Here is a 24,187-nt window from a genome sequence, read left to right on the forward strand (position 1 = left end):
AAGCCCTTCCGCCAGTGCTTCAGGTAAGAGATCCACAAAGAATGAAAAGTAGTGTCTGGGAGGACTCCGGAGCCTGCTGACAACAATCCTTGACTTGTTCCCAAAGAAAGAAAACCCCAATCTTCCTCACAGCCACCAGTGGGTGAGAGGCAGGGACTAGACCTTGATATCCCTGACTCAGGGGGTCACCTTTCCATGAGAACCAGAACCGCATCACACTCTCTAAAGAGCAAATACTAAATGCTATGTATCTGTTTTGTATTGTAAATGTCAAGAATACTTCAAGCTCATCTGCATCAGCTTATTGGGCTGTTGTCTGCTCTCTTTTAGGTGCATACATTCTGCGGATATGTAAAAAGTCAAAAAAAATAATAGAAAGGTTTGTGGTGATAATAAAGAAGAATGTGCCTCACAGTCTCTGGCATGTCCCCAGTGGGTGGCACTGTTTAGAGAAGCTGAGGTGTGATGACCTTGCTGAAGGAAGCCGTCACTGGGGTGGGGAGAGCTTTGTGCTTGAGGCTCACTATATGAGCTCTTGGCTTCCTACTATTGACTACCAGCCATCACTTCACCATCACGGGCTCTAACCTCTGGTTAGAAACCACAGGATCGAATAGAACTTGACTCTGTAACTTTCCTTGACTATAGTGTCTCATCACAGCAGTACAAAAGTAACCAATGCAAAGCTTGTAAGGGAGTAGCTGAAACTCTAAGAGAGAAAGGAATATGGAAGAAAGGAGGACCAGAGAAGATGCCATGGGAGGGCGAGAAAAAAAAACCCAAAAAACAAAAACAAACAAGGCGCAGAAACACAAGACAGACATGCATGTATGCATGAGTGCACACACCAGCACACACTCACACCCACACCCATACGCACCATGTGCACACACGCACCCAAAAACGAGAGCAGAAGACACAAAAATGGTGGAGTTGTGAGGCTGTGAGTGATTCAGCTTACGTCAATGAATCAGTACTTGTTAGAATTGTACCGCAAAACTAGCAGTGGAATCTAAATTCCCTGCGCTTCCTATAAGCTACCAGGAGTGCTAAGACCATCACAAGTCAAAAACTAAAGAATCACTGTAATTTTGCACTTTTTTTCCTCTTTTATTTTGGCCTCACCCAAGACCAGTTTCACTTCGAAATGGGAAGACGGCAAGACAGGGACAACACCTAAGTAGAATGAAACCAATGGCTGCTGTCTACATGGTTGAAAGAGTGAGTCCTCATGTTAAACTATTAGCTGTTCCCTGCCCAAGAAAATAATGAAATAACAAGAAAAATGTATTATTTTGAGTCTTTTTATTATGGATTTAATGGCAATTAAAACGTGGAATTCTCACCCCTGGGTGTGTGTTTGTGTGTGTGTGTGTGTGTGTGTGTGTGTCTATACAAGCAAGTGCACAACCCCTTTCCCCCCAAATACACATTCACATCATGATAACTTTCTAAATTGCATCTCCCGCACACTTTTTAAGACACAGTTTCTCAATGAACCCAGAACTAGCTGTTTGTGCTGTCCTTACTGGGCAGTGAGTCCCCAGAATTTATCTTTCTCTCCTTGCACCAAGTAATGGAGTTACAGGAATGTAGCACAATGCCCAGCTTTTTTAGTGCAGATACTGGGAATCTGAACTCAGGTCCTCATGCTTGTGTAGCAAACACTTTACTTGCTGAGTAATCTCCCAGTGTAAAAAGGAATTCTTATTTATCTTTTCATTTATTTACATTTCAAATGTTATCACCTTTCCAGGTTCCCCCTGAGAAAACCCTCCATCCCATCTCCTATCCCCTGCTTCTATGAAAGTGTTCCCCCACCCACATACCCACCCACTCTCACCTCCCTGCCCTGGCATTCCCCTACACGGGGGCATCAAGCCTTCACAGGACCAAGGGTCTCTCCTCCTGTCGATGCCAATAAGGCCATCCTCTGCTACATATGTGGCTGGAGCCATGGGTAGCTCCATGTGTACTCTTTGGTTGGTGGTTTAGTCCCTGGGAGCTCTGGGTTGTCTGGTTGGTTGATATTGTTGTTCTTAACATTGGGTTCTTAGAAGCATTTGATCTGACATAGAATAAACTTTACAGTACATGGGTACTTATCTTGAAGGATTCTTAGACTAGAATAGCAAAAGTAACTAAAATACTAATTTATAAAAAGACTAGTGACAAGACATATGTCAAAAAGAAGCTACCTTAATAGTTCAGATAAAACTAACTCCATTTAGAAAGACAATGGTCACCAATCCCTTACTCTCCCTTCCCTTAAACACTTGTGATTATAAAATATTTTCCATCTTTTTCAGTCCTTTGAGTTTACAACATTATTTTTGAATAAGGATGAAAAATGGTGAATTTCACTTTGAAAGAATCACGCAACCAATTTAGGACTAAATGTCTCAGATGATTCTGTTATAGCACCAAATTCATAGACTTTCTTGTTTCTTAGCAAATCCTATTTAACACTGAACTATATGCTATCTGGGCCAATTCTTAATGGGCTATTCCATTCATCAACAATGGATGAGCTGTGTTTTATAACTAGATCAAAGTCCATTATCTCATACGCTGATATCTGAAAGTTGTCAGAGTTTTTTTTTTTTTTTTTTTTTTTTTTTTTTTTTTTTTTTTTGTATCCAAAATGAAAGTTCAATTGTAAAGAGAATTCTCCTGTAGCACTGAATAGCATCACTGCTAAGAACACTGGGACTGACGAGAGACAGAGAAGCCACCCAGTTTCTGCAACGGCCTCCAGTATACCCCTCCCCCTATTTAATACTTGTTAATTGAGTCAGAGCCTGTGATTCCTGTTCTCAGGCTGGATGCACCATATGATTCAGAAAGTCACTTTCCATAGAATGCTTCCGGGAGTTCTTTTTCCCTTCCCTTTTCTATTTGTAAACATCTTGACTGGGGAGTTCATATAGGAAGCTTTCCATTTTGCTGAAAAGAACACTGAGGAAGCCCACCAGAGGGATAAAATCCTAAAGCTAATGAACAGAGGAGTCCATTGGTGTCTTGAGACTGCTAGCAATGTGTCAGGGTGCTTCACTGAAAGGACCAGCCGGGGCATTCTGGCTGGTTCATAAGTCTCCGTAGCCTCAGCCTCTGTCCCGGTGACCTGTTCATCTGCTCCTGGGCAATGCACACTGTCCTGAAAAACTGATGCTTTTTTTTTTCTTCATGCTAGTAGGCTTGGGGGTAATCCATTAAACAGCATGGATTACCAGAATGAAAGCCAAAGGTAAAAGTGGTATGAATAGCAAGTTTACGTGAGAAAATTCAGAAGATGAGAGAACATAAGTAACTGGAGCTTATCCCTGTTGAGCATGAAAGAAAATCATTTATTAAGTACTAATTTGCCCATCACTTATCTCATTAAACCGTATTGCCACCCTGACAAAAGGAGTTTGAGGAACATTATAGCCTGCAGTCTCGTGACTAGGAAATAGAAGAGGCAGAATTTGAAGACAAATTTGATTTCACTGGCCAGATACACTTACTCCGTCACATGAGGCAAGCTGAGGAGGGAGGAAGTTTAGGCAGGATGCCAAGGAGACCTGAGATTGAATAATTTGTGGTGAAAACATTCTTTTATGGTAAAACTGATGCTTTTAATACTAACTAGGGTTATTGATATATTACATTTATAAAGTAATATAATAGAATTCCTGTTATTAAATGATCGAATATGCTATGCTCATATATATATATATATACATATATATATATATATATATATAGCATAGATATTACATATGTTACATTAGGTACTATTTGTGTATTTTAAAATCTTCTATATGATTTTCATATATTACGTATTTCATATTTTGTCTCCCTTGTTGGTAGCCAAGTCTTGTTTTTAGAAGGCATAAAAACCTGGTCAACCAAGCTAGCAAATTTATTTAGCAAAAGCTAAATAAAAAATAACAGCTTTTCTGCCTGTATTTAAAATTTTTTTCCTTTTACAAAGGAAAAAAATGATCTGAGAGTAAGAACTGAAAAGTTTTCCTATGAGTAAAATACACAGGCTTTAGAAAGGAAGTCGGGGTTGCAAAATAAAATTCCATGTTTGGGTGCCTAGCTGTATCAGATAGGTAAGTAACAGATTACAAAATTTTGAGTTTAAGTCTCTACCAGTGTGGATTTTATTTTGTTATTTTAAGACAGGAGCTATGGAAATAGTTTTTGCCCTATAAAACTCTAAGTGTCCAGGATAGTCAACTGAATTTTTATGTTGGGCTCAGTGGAAATCAAGACAATATCAACCCCTCAAAGGATATACAGACATTGGAGTTAATTATATTTTGGCAAAGAATAAAAAGTCTTTGGTTTCCTTACTACTTTTTAATTGATGGTTATAATTTGACTTAGTTTCGAAACAAAAATATCTATTGTTCAATGACCAGTATTTGGGAAATTTACCATGGTTGCAGAAGGGTAATAAGGTTAAGGGAGTGCCTGACAAAGGTTCCCTAAAGAGTCTGCCAGTTTTTATGTTCTGTATGCAACAATAAAGGTACTCCTTTAAAATTAAAGCTAACATTGGCTAAAGAAAGGGTATACCATTGGCCCTCGGCTGGTGACCGTTGGTCTCAAACAGCCAGTGACAATACTGTCGCTCAGTTCTTTCTGGTCTGGTTGATAAAAGGCTTCTGATAGTAAGTGCTTATGGTGTAGACAAACAGATTGATGACGTGCAATGATAGATCATGTTATTGTTAGTGGTTAAGACAGGAGCCAGAGGTGCCCAGATGTTTCCCAAATGCCAATTTAATTCAAGAAAAATATATGCCTTGTGATATACACTTCTTTAAGGAGAACTCCAGCTACTCATTGAGCAAACTCCGTTACTCTTCTCAGACACCCACAATTACTATTGTCATGCTTCCAGTTAAGCAGTTCAAATTGCCCAAAATCTTTGGTAATGACGACTTGGCTGTGTTTGAACGGAGGTCATCTGCCTACTCTCACCCTCCCCTATTCACAGCTCACATCCCATTTAGAGCACATAGCTTGGTGTCCTTTGCAAAGAACACCAATCAAGATATAAAATAACATTCTAGCAAATAAGCTTGTCACAAATTCCATTACACGGTAAAAGCTAAATAAAAAATAACAGCTTTTCTGCCTGTATTTAAAAATTTAGATCACTTAGTGTCAGGCAATTCAGAGAAGGCGATGCAAGAAAAGCGAAGAGGACGACAGAAACATACCCATTAGCAAACAGACTGCCGCCAGATGGAAAGTGTTTAGAATGCACACTGAAAATTAGCACGTTGCTTAAGTAGAATTTCCCCCATACAATTGTAATATAGTTTTTTTTCTACAAAATAAGATAATTTGACTCTTCTCACGTTACTTATATGTAAATATACTCATCCAAACATGAGCAGCTGTATAATATCTCAGTTTAAACATTTACATGGTTAAAAAAAATACTTGTTTAGGCTAATTAGTATATACTCCCCTTAAGAAGTTCACTTAATGTGGCTTGCTTAAGAGAGAATAAAAAAAAGTATTAAATTCTCATTCCTGGGCCCCACTAATACAGTAATTTTAAATTTCTATAAGCTATCATTTCTATATTCGCTGAGTACAACTTATTTGTTCCCACTTACAGAAACCCTATCAGTTTCAGGCACATTGCTTTTTAGAGGTTGGAAAACGGAATTTTGGAGAAATGAAGTAGCAAACACCAGTGATGTGCAAGACTTGACCAGTACTATATTTTGATCGCCGATTCTTCCTCTGGCACATTATTTTTATTAGATGCTCGTATTAAATGAACACGCATTGATTTGAAAAGAATGTTATGGGAAGTAAACAAAGGTGCCTAATTCCAAAATAAACTTTAATGTATTAAATATTTATATGGAAGAATGGCTTCAAAAATGACCCATGGAGACATAAACTCGTTCAAAGACCTCCTCTAACGACCTCAAGTGGACAGCAACCCAGATCTGGCAAACACCTCTCACTCCACTCCAGGACAGCTTCTGGAAGCCCGAAGGTGGGGACAACTAGTGCGAAATGTTCACTCAGTCCCATGCCTTCATTCAATGGACGCTTAAAGTTTGTCACAATGCATCGTGATTGTAATCAAGAGATATTTTGGAGGCAGATTTTAGACTCCAAACTTTGACCCCACCACTAGTTGTCTTCTGACTTCTGGTGACTTAATTCATCTCTCTGGCCCCCGATTTTCCCATCTCCAAAGTGGTACCTACCACACTATAGGCTGTTGTGAAGGTTAAGTGAGCTAATATATGGAATGCTCAATACCCGGCACATGGTAAGCCCTCACTGTGTATCGAAGGTTCTAGGAAGCTCTGTGTGCTTCCCTCTGTTAAAATGTTGCCTTACTAACAGATAACGAAACAACTTTTAAAAGGAAAAGAAAAATCTGTTGTTTTAATATCAAACCAAATATTTGCTTTACTTGACTTTTCATCTACTATTGCCTATGTTAAAAACAAAATTGTGCATCATCTTTTTCTAGAGTCAGATACTAGTTTTAGTTTATTTGTGATTTATTGATTACACCAAAACACTAGTATTAATATTTCAAAGTATGATTGGCTGATGCTTTGTGTCAAAATGTTATCTATTTAAAGTACTCGATTTTAAAATATTCATATGATCTCAATCTATCCAAGGTAATTCAAACCCTTCACCAATTAAGCCCTGTGTATGTTCCCAAAGTGAAATGGGAGTGGGAGGGATTGTGGCTACAGAAATTTAATTATTTTGCAAGAATTCAAATATAGTTTCCGATCACTTTTGCCTATTTCTCGTATTTTAACAATAACAAAGAGCTTTGGAATTTTTTTTTCTTTATGGCTCTTGTCTAATGTCAGCCAAATAATCCCTGATTATGGACTTAGGTTTGCATAAATGTCTGTCGAGCCAGAGCCAAGTATTAATAGGAAATGAAGAAAAATCTGAACAGTGCAGTGCTCCAGGGGGCTCACTCTGAATAGGCGAGGCACTTGACCCCGCAATAATCTTGAGGATTTAGAGAGAGATGGAAAACGGGAGCTTTCCTGTAGAGCTTCGTTAGTGGAACCTCTTCCTCCTCTCCACGCTGATTTCAATCCCTTTCTCCAACTACTACAGTGATTGAAATTCTGCACCCTAAATCAGCATTTGTGTTCGGAAGCAGATTCATCGAAAGTATCTTCTAAATTCTAATTGTTTATGGGCAAGAAGAACCTACTGACTGGGTGTGAAGTTTGGGGGGGTGCTAGGCATTACTGATGAAGATGCTGACATACGAGTCAGAATTCCACTTATGCTCAAAAGCACGAGTAGTGCATTCTACAGGTTTTTTTTGTTTTGTTTTGTTATTTTTTTAAATAGGTTCTCAAATTTTGTCATCCTATTTTAAAATGAAAAAAAAGTAAACAGTAACTTGGGGATATTTTATTAATTTACTAGTAGGCGCATGTGTGCTCACATTTGACAAAGTGAGTTTGGATGTGGTTGGTAGCCCACATGACTCCTAGTCATCTATTTAGTGAATCTCTTCTTTCAAGCAACTATCAGAGATTAAAAAAATAAAATAAATAAATAAAGGAAAATCCGATGATAGAGACAAGATACAAGTTCACATGCTATCAAATTATTTCTAGATTCTGTGATAAAAGGTGTAACCAGAGAAGACAATAACGTGTTGGGTTTTCAGTTGACAAACCGTAGGCACATTTGGAAACATCACACATGCCAAGCCCACTCCACACTCTCAGTCTCTACCAGTGTTCTGACCAACAGCCTTCATCACTAATTGTTTCTTTACACTGCACTGAGAAAATAACCACATCTCTATAATTCATTAGTTAAAAAGCCATTTTCGTAAGCTGTATTGGAAAACAGGTTGGGTTCCAGGGCCTTGAGACTGATGCTCTTTCTTCCACAGATATCTCAGTGACTCAGAGATAAAGATGTTCTTTAACTGTGAATGGTTGTAATGCCTTCTATAATGAAACAGCCACGACGACACACAAAACCCCATGTCCAGATCTGTGTTTGCAAAGATCAGTCCCTTCTCAAAACACTGCAGGCAGGAAAGGCATTTTGGGTTCCACTAATATTCCGGAGGCACTCACAGCATAAGTGGCTTGAGCTAAGGACTGTTTCTTTCTTCAAGACCTTTTGTAATGAGTCCTTTAGTCATTCATATCCTATCACAGTTGAGAACGCTATTTTGAATCAAATGACTCAGATTGGGAGTGAGCTGAGTTCTTTGTTCAAGTCATCAAGCGCATCACTACTAGCATTGGCAAGCATACATAACTCCCAAGTCTGTTTGTGTACAAAGTAAATAAGTTTATTACCTCCTGAATATATATTACTCCCTAGCTGCTGACTTTTAGCCCCTAGAGATATCCGACTTGGAGAGAGATACAATTTTAACTTCATTCTTGATGCTGATAACATGATTACCACATACTGCTCATTACCTATCAAGAGTCACAGATAGCCAGGGCTTTCAGAGAGTGTTAGGACATAGGATATGTCACACTAAGCCAAAGCCAGACTGGAAGTGAAACTTCTGCTTGTAATACAATCATGAGAGAAGAACAGGAAAGCAACCCATGAAAGAATAAAACTCGAAAGGGTTGCAGGTCTGCTCAGGGTAGTTAGGATTTAGAACAAATCCTCAGTTGTAGTTCACAAAGTCATGCTCCAATCCTGTAGGGGTTCTTCAGGCTCAACTTCTGTTGTGTGCCGTGTCTGAATAGAATAAGCTGTCTCCACCTCCCCAATGAGAAAAACTGGGGCACGAGCTATGCCGAGCATGTTTGGGTTTGAAATCTACTGAGGTGTCAGAAGCTAAACTACAAAATCATTAAAATTGCTACTATTGGGCATTATTTCTGACTCTTTCATCAATAAGGAAGCAGGCCGGCCCCTCTGTACTATTTCACAGGTAGGGATGCTTGCTGGAGTTAGATTGTCAAGCGCTGCTTTTTAAAATAGCAGTGCCCTTAGCAGAGTAAAACTGGCCTGCTGAGTCCAAAGGGAAGTTAGCCTCATCTGCCTTTCGAGCCTAAGAAGAATTTAAAATGTAAAGGTACTTGGCGTGATTCCAGCTGTTGCCTACTACAGATACTTTTAATATCTGCTCTTTATTGATCTGAAGGTATATATGGATAAGCAGATATATGCTGTAAATGGAAAATAGAAAGCCATCTTTAAAAGTCCAATAGGCTGAAAGCAAACAATAAGAAACCTGTATTTTCCTTTTGTCTCGTCACAGAATCTGACTTTTACTGGACCCCACTCCAGCAGGGAAGAGGAAAACACACAAATGGGCTGCAAATGCACCTCTCATTCCTTATGATGATGAAGGGAGAGAAACTTCCAGAAAGAAGAAATAGTCCTCATAAAGACAGAATCTAAAGCTAGTTTCATGTGGAGTCTGCTTTTCTCTTAGTCCACAACATTTTATTCGTTCCAGTTTGAAACCACCACAGAACTCCGCTGTAACGGACTTTGTTGCTTTCAACACATCTAATTAGCACAGATAATACAAATCATTCTTGAAGTAGCAAAATACTGGCCTGAAAACAGGCAGTAATGACTTTCAATGAAAACTAGTGATACAATGCATAGAGTGTGCCATAAGAGACATTGTCTTACAGCCCTGGGAAGAGGTTAAGGATCAGGATGGCAGGCAGACACCCACACGCGCGCGCGCACACACACACACACACACACACACACACACACACACACGCACGCACGCACGCACACACACACACATACACACGTGCGTGCATGTGTGCAAAAAGAGAGACAGACACAGACATAGGAACACAGAGACCCAGAGACAGAGACTGACAGCGAGACTTACTGAGACACAGGAAATGAACCTGACAAGATTCTTGTGTAAAGCTGACAATTCAAAAATTCTACATCAGTCAAATAAGACAGAAAATGTTGCTAATTAACAGAAGCCTGCACATGAACAAATGAAATCTTCTAAGGCAGACACAACGGTAAGAGGGAAGCAGAGTCCCTTAGGCATTTTAGGAAAGACAAGCCCAAGGAAAACCATTCCTACCTAGTGAAAAGATTTCACAAACATGCAAAGGATGGGGGAGTCAGATTGTAGTCAGTTGAAGATTCTGAAAACAATATATGTTCATAAAGTCATTGTGTGATTTGAAACTTAGGGATGATGTGTAACCTGTCGTTCAGGCTGAGCTTCCAAGGTTTAACACAAATGCACTTGCTGCGAGAGCTGTAGCACCATTTACCTCATCTAGTGGTTTTTAAACAAGAAAGTTAGAGAAAGAGGAAGATGGACTAGATGTCATCAGCATTAGAAATCCCCCCCCCAAATAATCACAATACTGTTTTTAGAAGGAGTAAGTGTGTCCTCTGCTGAATAGATATTCCTGGGATAGTCTTAGGAAGGACATTGCTAGTGGTATTAGGTTTTGTCTTTTCATAATACGTAGCAGCAGTCCTTAGGCATCTCATAGTTCTGTCGGCAGAAAGTTCACCTCTATGGCAAGGACGAGTGCTAAGACCCAGCAGGTCAATCCAAAGGGTCTGGTCTCGAGGGCACATGGGTATAGTGAAGTTATTAACAGATCTTCTTAGGAAATCGCTCCCCATATTTTCTGTCTCAAGTCCTCAGATACTATCAGTGAGTAGAGAGTGAAGGAACACTTGCTACAAGCATCAATTCTTTCACACTTGATTACGTTGTTCTGTGTGTCCTTGAGCCAGCAAGTCTCAGTGGCCAACATATTTCACAGCAGGGAAGGAATCAAAACGGCCTTGCTACAGAGCCACAAAGAACCTCCACCCCTGGGTCCAATGCTTTAACTTCATTATCTTTTTTTCCTGTTTGGACTAGTCGTATATTCTGTGATGATTACAAAAACATAATCTTTACAAAGAGAATAAGATATAATTTGCTCAGGTTGACACTTGGGAGAAAAACAAGGAAACAAGAGAAGGAAAATGATTATAACACAAAAATAGGAAATATTTAGAGGAAGTGTCACCATTCACAACAATTTGAGGCAAATTAATATATTTATCTCAATTGCCACCTGAGATACTCAGAAATTTTGGCCTCAGAAACACCCAAAGCATTCTCAGTTACCATAGTTACTCCCATATGCAGAAGAAACCCTATACCCTGCTGTGGTGGAAGTAGGGTGAGACATTCCTACGGAGACAGCATCCTTGGGAGGTCTAGGAAATCAGCTGAGACTGACTGGATCCAGGTGTCTGATTCATTGAAAACCCATTTCTCAGGTTAACTGAGAAGAGAATCTCAGTGGGTTTCTGAAGAGTCCTGATTAATACTATGAAGAACTAGAAATGCAATGACTTGTGGGAAAGAAGAGGCTAACCAGTTAAAGCCTTTGTGGAGATGATAATTAGATACCCATTGTTCATTGTCACAAATACAATGGCCTCTTTTTGTTTTCCCCAAATTAGCTGAGATTGTGTTCTTGCAGTATCTGGGGTTTATCATAGTGTGGACAATGCTAAAACTCAAATTTTAGTCATGGCATTTAAAAACTAAGAAAAAAAAACAGCAGTAGGCATAAATGCAACTCTAATGTACTAATGGGTAAGAAAATTTCCAATGGAGCAGAGAGGAAATGTAACACGCTTTCAAAAGGGATTACAGAAAAATTGACTTGTCGCAATTTTTAATCTGATTATGTGAAAAGAGTCAACTCCCTTTTCAAAGATTTATTGGTTCTCTTAAGAACTCTGAGTAGTCTAAATGATTCTTTGGTGCCATATTATTGTAAATATTCATAACAGCATTCATTGCGGCACAATGTAATTGGAGCGGGATTGAACTGATGCACAGGTTGGCTCAGTCCCTTCTCACTGATGGTGTCTGATCTCATAGGTGCAGAATGTGCTACAGAGTCAGGAGGCGTCCCAGTGCAGCGAAATCACGGCAGTCTAGAAATATTTATGGAAGTGCTGACAACACATCAATTAATAATGCCTACGAGATACAGAGAATATTCAATTCTTCCTAAGTTGAGAAAGAGCCAAGTCAAGCTAAACTAAATACAATATTCACATTACAACGAATTCACCCAGGGAAAATTTTCACCTCTAGTGGACTGGCTAGTCAGTCTGACTTGTGATTTTGGCAGGATGAAGGCAGTCGTCAAAACTGTGTGTCTAGTGTGGTGCCATTCACAGGAACCCAGGAAAGTAGAGAAAGGGACACAAAAGGAACTGCCATGCTATTGGTAAAGAGGACCCTCTGAAGTTGGATAAAACAGGAGAGAGAAGGGTGAGAACTAAATTCCACATGAATTATTTTCTCCTTTGTCCTCTTTTTGGTGTGAATATGCATTCATATGTATCTGTAACTTTAATGAGATTTTTAAAAAAGATTTATTGATATCTGTTTTATGTGTATCAGTGTTTACCTACATGTATGTATGTGCTCCCTGTGTGTGCCTGCTGCCTGAGAGGTCAGAAGAGGTTGTGAGGTCCCTTGGAACCTAAGTAACAACATGGGTGTTCTACAGAGGCCACACGTGCTCTCAAGCACTGAGCCAGGGCACACTGATCACCTTAACAGGAAGGGAGACAAATAAGTGAGCTTTGCTCTCTCTCTCTCTCTCTCTCTCTCTCTCTCTCTCTCTCTCTCTCTCTCTCCCTCTCTCTCTCTCTCTCTCTCGCTCTCTCTCTTTGATAAAGTAGCTTATGACTTGGAAAATCCTACATCTTGATAATCACCACATACTTCTCATCTGCCAAACAGTTGAAATCACACCAAGGGATATACACATCTGTGTGCACTAGAGGATTCTCGAGGCGTAACTTGGTGAAGAAATGATAAAGTAGGCCTTACTAACGAAAGGAATGTTTCTCCCGGGCAGTATATTAAGTGCACTTCTAACTCTAGTTCGGTTTTTATGATGGCAAGTGTTGCCCCCCTTAAAAATGGTAGCAGTAAAAACAGAAGAGGCCTCTTGAATTGCCTCCTTTACACCTTTTCAGTCAGCTAGGCTCACAGACTGTCTCCCCTGCACTGCACTTCCAGCTGGACAGATTCTGAGTATTTTCATATATCCCCATAGGTCCACATTTCCATAATGTTCTAAAAAAGCTATAATATGAAATTTAGTTATATGATTCATTTAAATTGTTACAGGCAGAAAAAAAATCACGGAACCACTGATTTTTTTAATCATAGGTATTCTTGCAAAGCAATCTAAATTTCCACAGATTTATCTATATGGACGGTCAGTATGAAAACAATTATTTCTTGTCATTTTCTTCCTTTCTTTACACCCCTCGAAATCTGTCAGGAGGCCAAACAAATTCAACGTGGATCCATAGTGTTGCCCCCAGCACACCTGGACAAGCTTAGCTGTTTCCCCAGGTTTAAGAATTAAGCTCTGTAAGCCAACCCTGTAACTACAAAATGCAACAAGCCACGGATTTCTGCTGGAATGCGTTTAGTATTTCTAGTCAGTTCAATGCTTTGATTCTGTGAGCTCTGAGATTGCATCATGCCAGCTCACAGGCCAGTGGCTGTTAATTTGGAGGCAACCTGGAAACAAACTGCAACCGGCCCTCTATCTCAAGTGACCAGCTCCCATGTTCCCCAATGGGCCAGCAAAACATACTGTAAATTTGTATAGTAATTCTGAAGATAATTGATTATTTGCCAAGAGATTGTTCAGAGTTGCCACTTATTATTTTTTTTCGTAACTATTATTTTCCAGGGACACGCTTCCAATTTCACAGTGTTTTGCACATTTTGGACACTGGTGTTTCATTTCTTGCAGAAGAATGCTTTCTTTCTACTGCGGTTATGCTGGTGGCTCAGGGAAAGTCAGGGGCTGCGTACGGGGAGAAAATGCCTTCACTCACATTTGCGTAGCTGAAGGTCTTGGAAGGAAATTAAGGGAGAGCCATTCTACAAGGAAGGACGGGGAGAAACCTTTTTGTCTCCCCATCTTCCACGGCTGTCTGAGGGATGGAAAACATACTTCAAGACTTTGTGTTCTAATCATTTATAGATTACCTTTCTTTATTTTCCTGTTGAAATACGAGTTTCTAAGGGAGTCAAGGAAGATTTTTGTCAGGAAACAGTTGTTTCTGCAGACTAACATTCCTGCAGGCCATGCAGCAAACGAACCAATATGAATGTTTCCTTCAAAACACAGGAATCTTTTATCTATTTAGGAACAGATCACACAATATAACATGCTGAACTATTTCTATTAAGCCCAAAGATGACAAAAAAATATTGAAAAGAACAAATCCATTATAAAGAATTCATATCGGCTGCTTTGTGAGCAATCCATAATACACCATATTGTGCAAACTATAGGAGATGATGACCCAACAATACAGAATGTAGAGAGGGCTTTTGACAACAGAAAAGCATAAGAGAGAGTATCATTTAATGCAGAGTGGAAAAAAATGGTCCTGGATTCTTTCTCCTCCTTTATTTGTTGTATCACTTTGTAAAATCTCTCTATGCCTTGCTCTCTTCATCAGAAAGATGAGACCTATGGTTTTACTTTTATAAAGTGCTTTAGGATTTAGGGGAGACCAGAATGCATTATATGATGAAAGCCACCATGGTGCATATCACATGACTGAGGTAGAAAAGGATTCGGGACCCTAAATCAAAACATGAATCAGCAATGAACACTCATTTTGTTTGGTTGAAACCCTCGGATGTGCAAATATGTGAGAAATGTAGCTGACCCTCTTGCTTTACAACCATTTTACTCTGTCTGCTTCTGGTTTTGAAATCTGAGTTTAATAGAAAGAATATGAATGCGGGAAAGAGTAAGGGCTGGGTGTCTCCAAGGAAAGATCAAGTCACTATAGCGCATAACCAAGGGATAGATTTACTCAGGCTAACTCCTGCAAAGGACCCCAGTCAGAAGGCACTGCCTTTTGTCCTCTCCCTTAACCAAGCCTACTCCTATGCTGTACAATTTTATACACTGAGGGAAGAGTCAACAAAAGACGACCTGTCTTTTCAAAATGCCCAACGTTACATGGCTTTTAGGACCAAAGAAGAACGAGAACCGGGGGAACTATGGACTGTACGTTCAGTGGTATGTCAAAATTAATTAGTACAAATTCTAAGTTCAGTGACTATTCCAGCATTAACTCACTGCTCCATTGTCAGCAAAACCATAAACCCATCCCGTCTGCTGACTCAGATGAATGAGGAGTAAGGGATAAGTTTGAATTACCTACCTCCTCCCAAGACCTAGAATTCTATCATTCTTTGTGTCCATATATAAAGACCTGGGACCTGGAATACAAGATACATTTGGAAAGGTTAAAAGTATGAAGGTAATTTTGAAGATACAGCAAGTGTGGTACCAGAATGGCTGAATTTACGGTACAAAAAACCATAGAAGAGTTAGTGGAAAAAACAATAGAGATTCTGATAGTTCATATTTCTGTTGAATTGTTATAAATGATCCAACTTGACTCTGAAACAAAATCCACTTAAAACCAGGCAAAAATAAATAAACGAAATCGAACAAAACCCACGAACTAAAAACATGTATTTTCAAGCACAGTGGCTTGCTAAACAAACCCACTTAGTACACAATCTGTTTATTAACTGACTGCTACACCCTCTGAACCTGTTCTTCTTTCTTCGTCCTCTATTTTTGGTTAGAGTTACTCCAGAGGCCCAAGGTCCAGAAATAGTAACCCTGGCATCATCCTTTCTAGTTCATCTGCATGCTGAACCATTTCTCATTCATACAGACTCGATAATACAAAGTTCCCCTCTGACTTCGTTCCCTACTCTGTTTTCTTTCCTTTAGTCCCATGTTTTACACCATTCAAGTTTTCATCGTTGCTTTTCCCATTGCTTTCCAATTCACCTCCATATCTTTAAGTCAAAACATCTTTCTATTCTAAAAAACATAAACCATTTCCACCTGCAAAGCAACTATGCATTTACTAGTTTTCCCAGGACAGATGGTCTAGGCTTCCTAATAGCAAACACCAGGCTCTTATTACCCATCATTCCAGCTCCAGTCTCTCCTTTCTCCACTCACATTCCACACTCCTGACAGAACAAATATTTGCAGATATTCCCGAGGTACTGCGCACCACTGTGCCTTGACATATGTTAGTATCTCCATCTGGAAATCCCTGTTACTTTCCTAGTGTTTACCTGGAAAATCCCATTCATCTTTTAAAGCCCGAGTAAATCTTGAATCCACTAAGTTTCCTCCAACTCGACATTCCCCTTAGACTTAATCACAGCCTCATCTGGTTTTGAGGGCATGCTATACTTAATTGTTTATTTACCTTCCCCCATTTCAAGACTGTGATCATTGGAGAGCAAGATGTGCACTTTAATCATCTCTCCTGGTCTAGCACAGATCCCAGAAGATAGAAGATCCTTGATATGTGTTTATGATTATGAATGGCTGGATTAACAATCAAGCAGGACCCCGTGTACTTAACACTGATTTTATTCGAACTCTCACACAATTCAAGGAAAGAACCACAAAAACCAAACCAATCAAAACCAGAAAACCTTTGCACATAACATACAAGAAAAGTATCTGGTAAGGATAAGATGTAGTCTGTTCCAAGAATTAGACAGGGATGATCAAACAGTGAGGGAAGTGGGTATGGCTATCTGCACAATTCCACTGGTCAGAAAGGGCTTCTCTCTACCAATTAGTGACACACTGAGTAGTTGCTGCTGAAATGGATTAACAGAGGCTCATACTGAGTGGCAAAGATCTTCTCAGAAAGCTTGCTGATTGCGGACATCAATGTTATAAATTCTGAAGCAAGAGTCTGGGGAAATAATGTATGTGTAAGACTAAATAAAGTTATTCAACCGACTCTTCATTTCAAAAACACCAGCTGGACAGCCACGTAAAGTAAATACATAATCAGGTATAGGATATAACTAATTTGAGAGGAAAAATCATAAATAAATGTAATTACAGATGCTCTGTGTTTGTGTAAAAGCAGTAAAGAAAGTGCAGAGTTATCGAACCTTGGGAGGTGTGCTAGCAAGCTTGGTGGAGACAGGAGAACAACTGGAAATGACTGTCCCATCAGGCTATGGAAAACTAAAAGTAAAAACAGAGAGTGCCAGGAGATGATCACCAGGCCTAAAAGGACAATGTTCATATAGGAGGAGGCAATGGTAAACTTCCTTGAACTTTGCCTAAAGCTTCCATGAGATAACCTATTCCACTTCTTGCACATCATTTCTTTGATCACAGGCACTTGGGGGAAATGAAAGCATGAAACTCAGACTTAACTTCAATCCCTGTTCTTCCTAAGAGATGACTCTATGCTAATAAAATTGTTTTTCCTCCCATCCTTGGTTAAAGAAAGCCTAAAAGAAGCAAAATTCAGAAGATATTAGGGTGTATTTCAGAAGGACTTCATAATGGCATAGTTGACAAAGGAGTAAATATCATTTCTAGTAATTAAAGGAAAAGAGGCCATCTTCTTACAAATTTCATTTTTGGGGGGTGGGGATGGGGATTGTAAATAGACATGGGCACTCATGCTGGCGCCCATCACTATGTTGTTGATTTTTAGATGGAGGTCCACCCGTTCCTTCTGCTTTGAGTTTTAGTCAACTTAGCCTCTCCTTTTATGTATTTACATTTTGATGCTGAAATTAAGACTGGCAAAAAATAAATAAATAAAAACACTCAAAAATGTATACCCAAATCTCTCACAACATCAAAGCATCCACTTCAGTCACCTAGAAATAAGCAGGCATGCCGATCACTATAATGATATCCATGGATAGCTACCCCCTCATACAAGTATGAAATATGCATTTGACTCTATACATGTTATCATCTAAATGAAGCTCTAATTGTTATATTTATGGGTTGGAAAGAAATCCACTTTAAACTTTGTAGATTGAAGGTAAAAGGAAATGGGGCATTCTATAATCAAACCATCACTCAAAGCATAGCTGAGTAAAACGTCTTCTTTCTTTCTTCCTTCCCTTTTTTCTTCCTTCCTTTCTTTTACAAACGTTGTACCTCAGATCATTCTGGCACTCTTGCAAAGAGATATAAAAGACTTAACAAATTGTACAGTGCTGTGTAAACACCCAAGAAAACTACTATGTACATCATGATGACTACCTCCACTTCCTTTGTGACAAAAATGTTTCTTTTTTTTTCCTAATTGCTAAGGACACCTATGATTAACTTAAGCTCAACACATACACTACTATTATAGAGGGAAGTATTTATATTCACGTTGAGAGAGAATTTTATCATGTAGTCAAAGTTGTGCTTAACCTCTCCATGTAGTCCAGGCTTGTCTGCAATTCATGGCAATTACCTTGCTCCTATCTCATGTGCATGCAAGTACATCCAGCATGACACTCATTCCGACAGAAGCAAAAGCTGTTCAGTTGTTAAACTGTGATGTGTGCGTGCACATGAGCCATGCGTATGCATGTACTTGCATGTGTACATGTGTGCACCTGTGTGTATGAATATGGGAACATGGGATATGACACATGTGTGAAGGTCAGAGGGCAGCCTTGGCTTGTGGGTCCTAGTCTTCTACCTTGTTTGAGACGATATGTATTTTCCCTGAGTATCGCTGGCAAGCTGATTTTCAAGCATCTAGAGATGTCTCCGCACTCCCGTGGGAGTGATGAGAATTCCGTTCATCTGAATTTTATGTGGCTATTGAGTAGTTGACGTGGGTTCTTCATACCTGCCCAGCAAGCACTTAGACCTCTTGAGTTATCTCCATAGCCCTATGTTCAAATATTTTATGAAGGAACAGAAGATCTAAAACTGTGAGTGAATATCTCATAATTGGTGTTTTCTTAATTATGCAAAAAAGACAGTAATTCTAGCGGACAGCAGATTTTAGCCTTAACAAAACTAGAGTGATTTGCTTGGGTACACCACAATAATTTTATAATGATACTAAAATAAATGTGATCCCTTTTAATTTTTTTCTGCCACAACGAATCACGTCAACTACTAACAAGATAAAATGTTATTCCTGCCACACGCAATGAGACTTGTGATTTTTTTTCTTGTGGAAATCATAGAGTAAGAAGTGTCTTTTAAATGGATATTCATTCTTTAGAATAAAAAAAACAGAAGTCTAGCAACATAGAAGCCCCTGCCAAAAAGTTAAAAATAATTACCCAATTACCATTACTCCTGAGTGTATAGTACAGTGTTGTCACCAAATAAATCACACTGAGAGCTGAGCACACACAGCACAAGAGTCCATTCCTGCCTATTTGTATTTAAATTGCCTCATATTCAATTTTAATTGCTTTATATGTCTCTCTTCTCTCATTACTATTTAGCTTATTGATAAAATGTAAGTCCCTAGTTTTTAAAATTTGTCCATAATCTTTTATTATGCATTAAGTAATTTCAGCTACTTACTACCTTCCCCCAGTTATAGTAAGCACATGACCTGATATGTGTGCAAAAGGAATGTGTGCACAATACAGTCAAACAAATGTGGAAAACACTTGACTACCTCTGCCTTCTTGCAAGCCTTCATGATAAGATGGTCTGTTTATTTTTCACGAAACCTTTTTAACAGATGTAATTGGGTTATTTTAGGAACATGATTACTTCATCAATAATACTTAACCAACCATAACATCAAGATCAGCCCGGAATGGGAACGGCTGTAGAATGTGATGACTCACAGCATCACTCCTGCTGGAAGGACTGGCAGGCATCATTTTACTCTTTCATAAGACAGGACGCACCGGTTTGTGATTGCTTCGGAGGCAACACACCCAGTCGCTGTGAGTGCTCCAGACATGGCATGTGAACTCAGCTAGCTGGCTGGCATCATCAGTTCCTCTGCCCTCGGCCACTGGCAGCTATCCAGTACGGAGCTCAGTGGGAGGGGATTATGAATAGGAGACAACAGTGGAAGAGGGAGCCCAGATAGAAAAGAATATCAGTTTTCATAATGGACTGCCCCTTAAAAGAAAAGATGGTGTTCCCACGGATTTCAGGCTTCCTGCAGGCAAGCAGGTAGTGTCACCAGATGTGTTACAGGCAGTATGACCGATATACAAGAAAAAGGACTGTGGCCAACAAAATACTCCCAAACGAGCATTCAATGGGAAGCAGGTACACTGTGAGCTCAAAGGTCCACAGAGTTTTTACACCCTGAGATGAATTGGTTTACCCCATGGATACAACCTGTCTGAGACTAGTAGGGAAGGGCCAGCATTGGCCAAGTGATTTCAAAAGCTGACCAGCCAAGAATCATTTTTGAGAAAATAGCCAAAACCCAGAATTATTTTACTGAGTCAAGTTTACATCATTGGGAAGGATATACATACATACATATATGTGTATATGTATATATATATTTTTCCCCCAAACAACCATAAATGTGTTAAGAACAATATAACTTCAGATAATTAGTTCCTATTCTGATTCACACTAAAGAGCATGGGGTGGTATCAATTAATAATGTAGGTACAAATGGGCATGAAAGGGGGATGAAACACGCTCATATTAATTCTGAAGTTTCCAGCATTGCCCCCTCGAATAAATTTAGTACAACTTCTTTGTAACTCTGAGTCATCAGCCAACTCATTACAATAATATAATCAATATATTATTGAGACAGAAATCTCTTGGCAACACGGCAAGACTAGTAATGCTAGGTTCTAAATTAATGTCAGTGTCTTGCACATGTGTCATAAATGGCTAACAAAGGGACACTGGATCGTCCCTGTGGCTGAGATAATTGTTCTGCTTTGAAGTCCCTGAAGATCTATTGTATTAGTTCCCAGGGCAAAGCATCTCCTTTCTCTTTTCTTCTTTCTCATTCTTCAATCATAATAAGAATTAGAAAACATACTTGACAAACAGATAACCGAAGATAATGACCACTATGCAGTAATGATAACACCCCAGTTACTGTCTTCATTTGGGGGCATCTTTGAATTACTTACTAAGATATTTTTCAGAACTTTTGCATAAATTACGGCTCAATTACAACTTTCAGTGTATAATGCAAAGGGATGGGCTGAGGACATTTTTTGAATGAAGTACTTCAATTAAAAATCTATGAAAAACTGAAATGGTATACGCTACCCTATTAGTGCACATAGTCCTTTATGCTTTAGGGCGGCCACTAAATTTAGCATGCATGGGCCTGATAGCATTGGGAGCTGCAGCTTTTTAAGCCGGTCTGAAGGAAATGTATTAATTCTATTTTAAATTCTTTACACTGCCATTCTGTTGTATTTTCGAATATTTTTTCATTTCGTATATTTATTTTGTACTTTCTATATTTTACATTACGTTTTAACCATACATTGATATGGTTTAAATGCAAATACACAGCTGTCTAGAAATGCTGACTAGAAAACATGAATGTATGAAATGGTGAAAATTATGAAGCTGAACCAAAAAACTGGATCAGCAGCAGAGGCGTTTGCCAAACATGAAAACTGTAGTTCAGTACCCAGAAGCCACATGGTGGAAGGAAGGAACAGATTCCTGCAAACTGTCTTTCAACCCAGGACACATATGCTGTGGCACAAATACATGTGCATATGTACGCGCATGCGCACACATACATACATACACACACACACACACACACACACACACACACACACACACACTATTTTTAAAATTAAGCAGCTCGTGACAGAGAGATACTATTTAAAATAAAAATAGCTTCAATCAGTAAAGATGCTGTAGGCAGCTAATTAACATTTCATAAATACAGAGACACAGAACTGTATCTGCAAACCTCTTCCTTGGAAGATGGGTTCACTTAAGGATACCTTCAAATAAAAAGAATGTGAGGTAAGACTTGGGGGTCCCTGTAGGAAGTAAGCTCAAGAAACAAACTCAACTCCTATGGGTCTTAAAGAAAGTTGAATGTGACAGTTGAGTCTCTTCTTGACAAGGAGCTAGTGTGTCCTAGATGGTTCTCTAACTTTAGATTTCAGTGCACGAGCTCAATTCAGCAAATGGTCCAGAGCAACTGTGCGTTTCCCAAGGAGTAAAGATATAAAGCCACTCAACCAATTACATGTGCTAGTTTCATTAAAGCCCTCTTTTAATTGCCTGGGATTTATGAAAGATCTAGTAAGAATGTCAACTTACGAAGAGGAAATTGAAACATACCTTTTTCTGGGGGCAGGGGGAAGGAATGACACCTGTTCTGTTTATTGTAACTTCGTGGTCATGCACATGGTGCAGTGCTGAGAGCAATAGAGCACTTTGGTTTAAGGCTTAGAGTTTGGAGTCCAGTAAACTCTGATGTGAGCACAATTTCAGACTTGGTACACATTTCTAGTCATGGCTTTGAGCCCCATCTTGGCCAAGTTTACTCATGCACTCAAGTAACTATTTGCTTTACAAACCAATGACTCATTAGCTGTATAGTACTATCTGTCATATGATCAAATAGCCTTTAGTATATCTAAATACAGTATGAAAAAAGCCTGGCTTTCTCACTTTCCACTCAGTACTCACTTCCCTTCCCTTCCACCATTCATTTAACTGAGTGACCTAACAGACTGAGGCCTTAAAAGTTCAGCATCTCTAGGAGTCAAGCAGGGGGAGAAGCTTTCATTATTTCTGCTTTTGCCCAGCTAATATACTTAATTCTTTCATCTACTTTTTGCATACGTGAAGTGAAATTTTTATTTAAAAGATTTGCTGCTAAACTAACACCTCCTCTAATATTTTTTTCTGTTATTTGTAGCATCCCAGAAATGCATTTCTGGAATTCACACTCCCCAGAATTTAAACAGAAAAGCACCGGGGCAGATATAATTCTGGCCTAAAGCTGTTCTTAGTTTTGTACTGTCATTCATGTGCCTGCTATCCAGAAGGCACACAGAAACAGAACTGTCAAGTTGGCCCTAAACATAGACTGATGTGGGCAACTGTTGTGTTTTGAGAGGGAAAGGGCTGGGAGTCTCTGGTGAAAACTGTTAAATATAGTCTATAAAGTTGGGCAATCGTTAACTGTTTATGAAGGCAGACCTTTAGGTAGAAATGAGGAAGTCTACAGAAAATTTGATCTCAGAAATGACCACGTGGTTCTTTAGATTAGTTTAGTACCCTTCTAAAGAGTGGAATAAGCCCCAAGTGTAGCTACTCTTTACAGAGAGTCTAACAATATAGAAATAAATAAAATAAAGTATGAGTACAATGATCCCTCTCGTGGGAAAGGTGAGGCATGCAGTATTTAAAGGGCGATTTGCAGAGCACAGAGTCAGCTCATTTAAGACAAGTGGATAACCTGAGTCTTTGGTTAGAATCCACTAATCCTGATGGATCTACAATAGCTTCTGAACACGACCCTTCAAAAATGGCTACAATACATGTTCTCCTCGAACACTTTATTTACAAAAGAGTTTTTACCTTAAAGCTTAGAAGAATATTTACTGTCAAGACATTGATGCTTTTGTGTCTCAATTGTTTTCTCCTGATGTCCCATTTGGGTTAGAATAGTATCATATTGTCTGAATGAATGACCTAAGGCAGTTGTCCTCATTCTTCCTAAAACTGCAACCCTTTAATACTGTTATCAATGGCATTGAAAATATTGGATATTCAGAATATCTAAAATGCAAACTCCCAAATGGGTTGTGACCCAGAGGTTGAGAACCCCTAATCTAAGGTAATATGAGTAGAAATGAATATAGAAAGACCTAAATCAATATTCATATACTGTTTTCTTTTCATTGTTTGCAATGTTGTTCCCTTCCAGTTGCTGAGCTTGAATGAAGAGACGACTCCTGAATTTATTTTGTTGATTCAGACCAGAAATACTGGTTGCTCTCAGCAGAAAGGCTCTGCGAAGCAGACTACATGTAGCCTGGAAACCTCAGGCTAGTGGTTCTCCAAGAGTAGCCTCCTGGCCCAACAGCAATAATGTCACAGAGGCACTAGTTAGACATCCAATATCCATCATCTACTAAGCCAGAAAATCTGAGGAAGAGTCTGAAAGGATGAATTTTGAGCGACCTTCCTGGAGATGCTGATTCTCACAAAGGCTTGATAATCACTATCTCAGAATCAGTCAGCTGACCTGAGGATCCACAGAGCCACACAGCCTCAGTAGCTGACTTGCTATCGTCTCTTTTGTTCCTAATAGGTTCTTGTGCGTGAGTGCTTTTGCTTCATCCTTTTCCTCTTCTGTA

General features: G+C 39.2%; 1 protein-coding gene across 5 annotated transcripts in view; it reads right to left on the bottom strand.

Annotated features, from left to right (window-relative positions):
* Positions 1-24,187, bottom strand: part of Fign (fidgetin, microtubule severing factor) — a 123,227-nt gene that overhangs the window by 40,351 nt on the left and 58,689 nt on the right. For 2 of the 5 annotated variants that reach the window (XM_087650816.1, XM_087650815.1), the window contains one exon: positions 15,241-15,298. The gene's annotated coding sequence lies outside the window, so the exon portion shown is untranslated. 5 annotated transcript variants of the gene reach the window in all.

This window comes from Rattus norvegicus, chromosome 3, assembly GCF_021556685.1.
Source record: "Rattus norvegicus strain SHRSP/BbbUtx chromosome 3, alternate assembly SHRSP_T2T, whole genome shotgun sequence".
Taxonomy (NCBI): domain Eukaryota; kingdom Metazoa; phylum Chordata; class Mammalia; order Rodentia; family Muridae; genus Rattus; species Rattus norvegicus.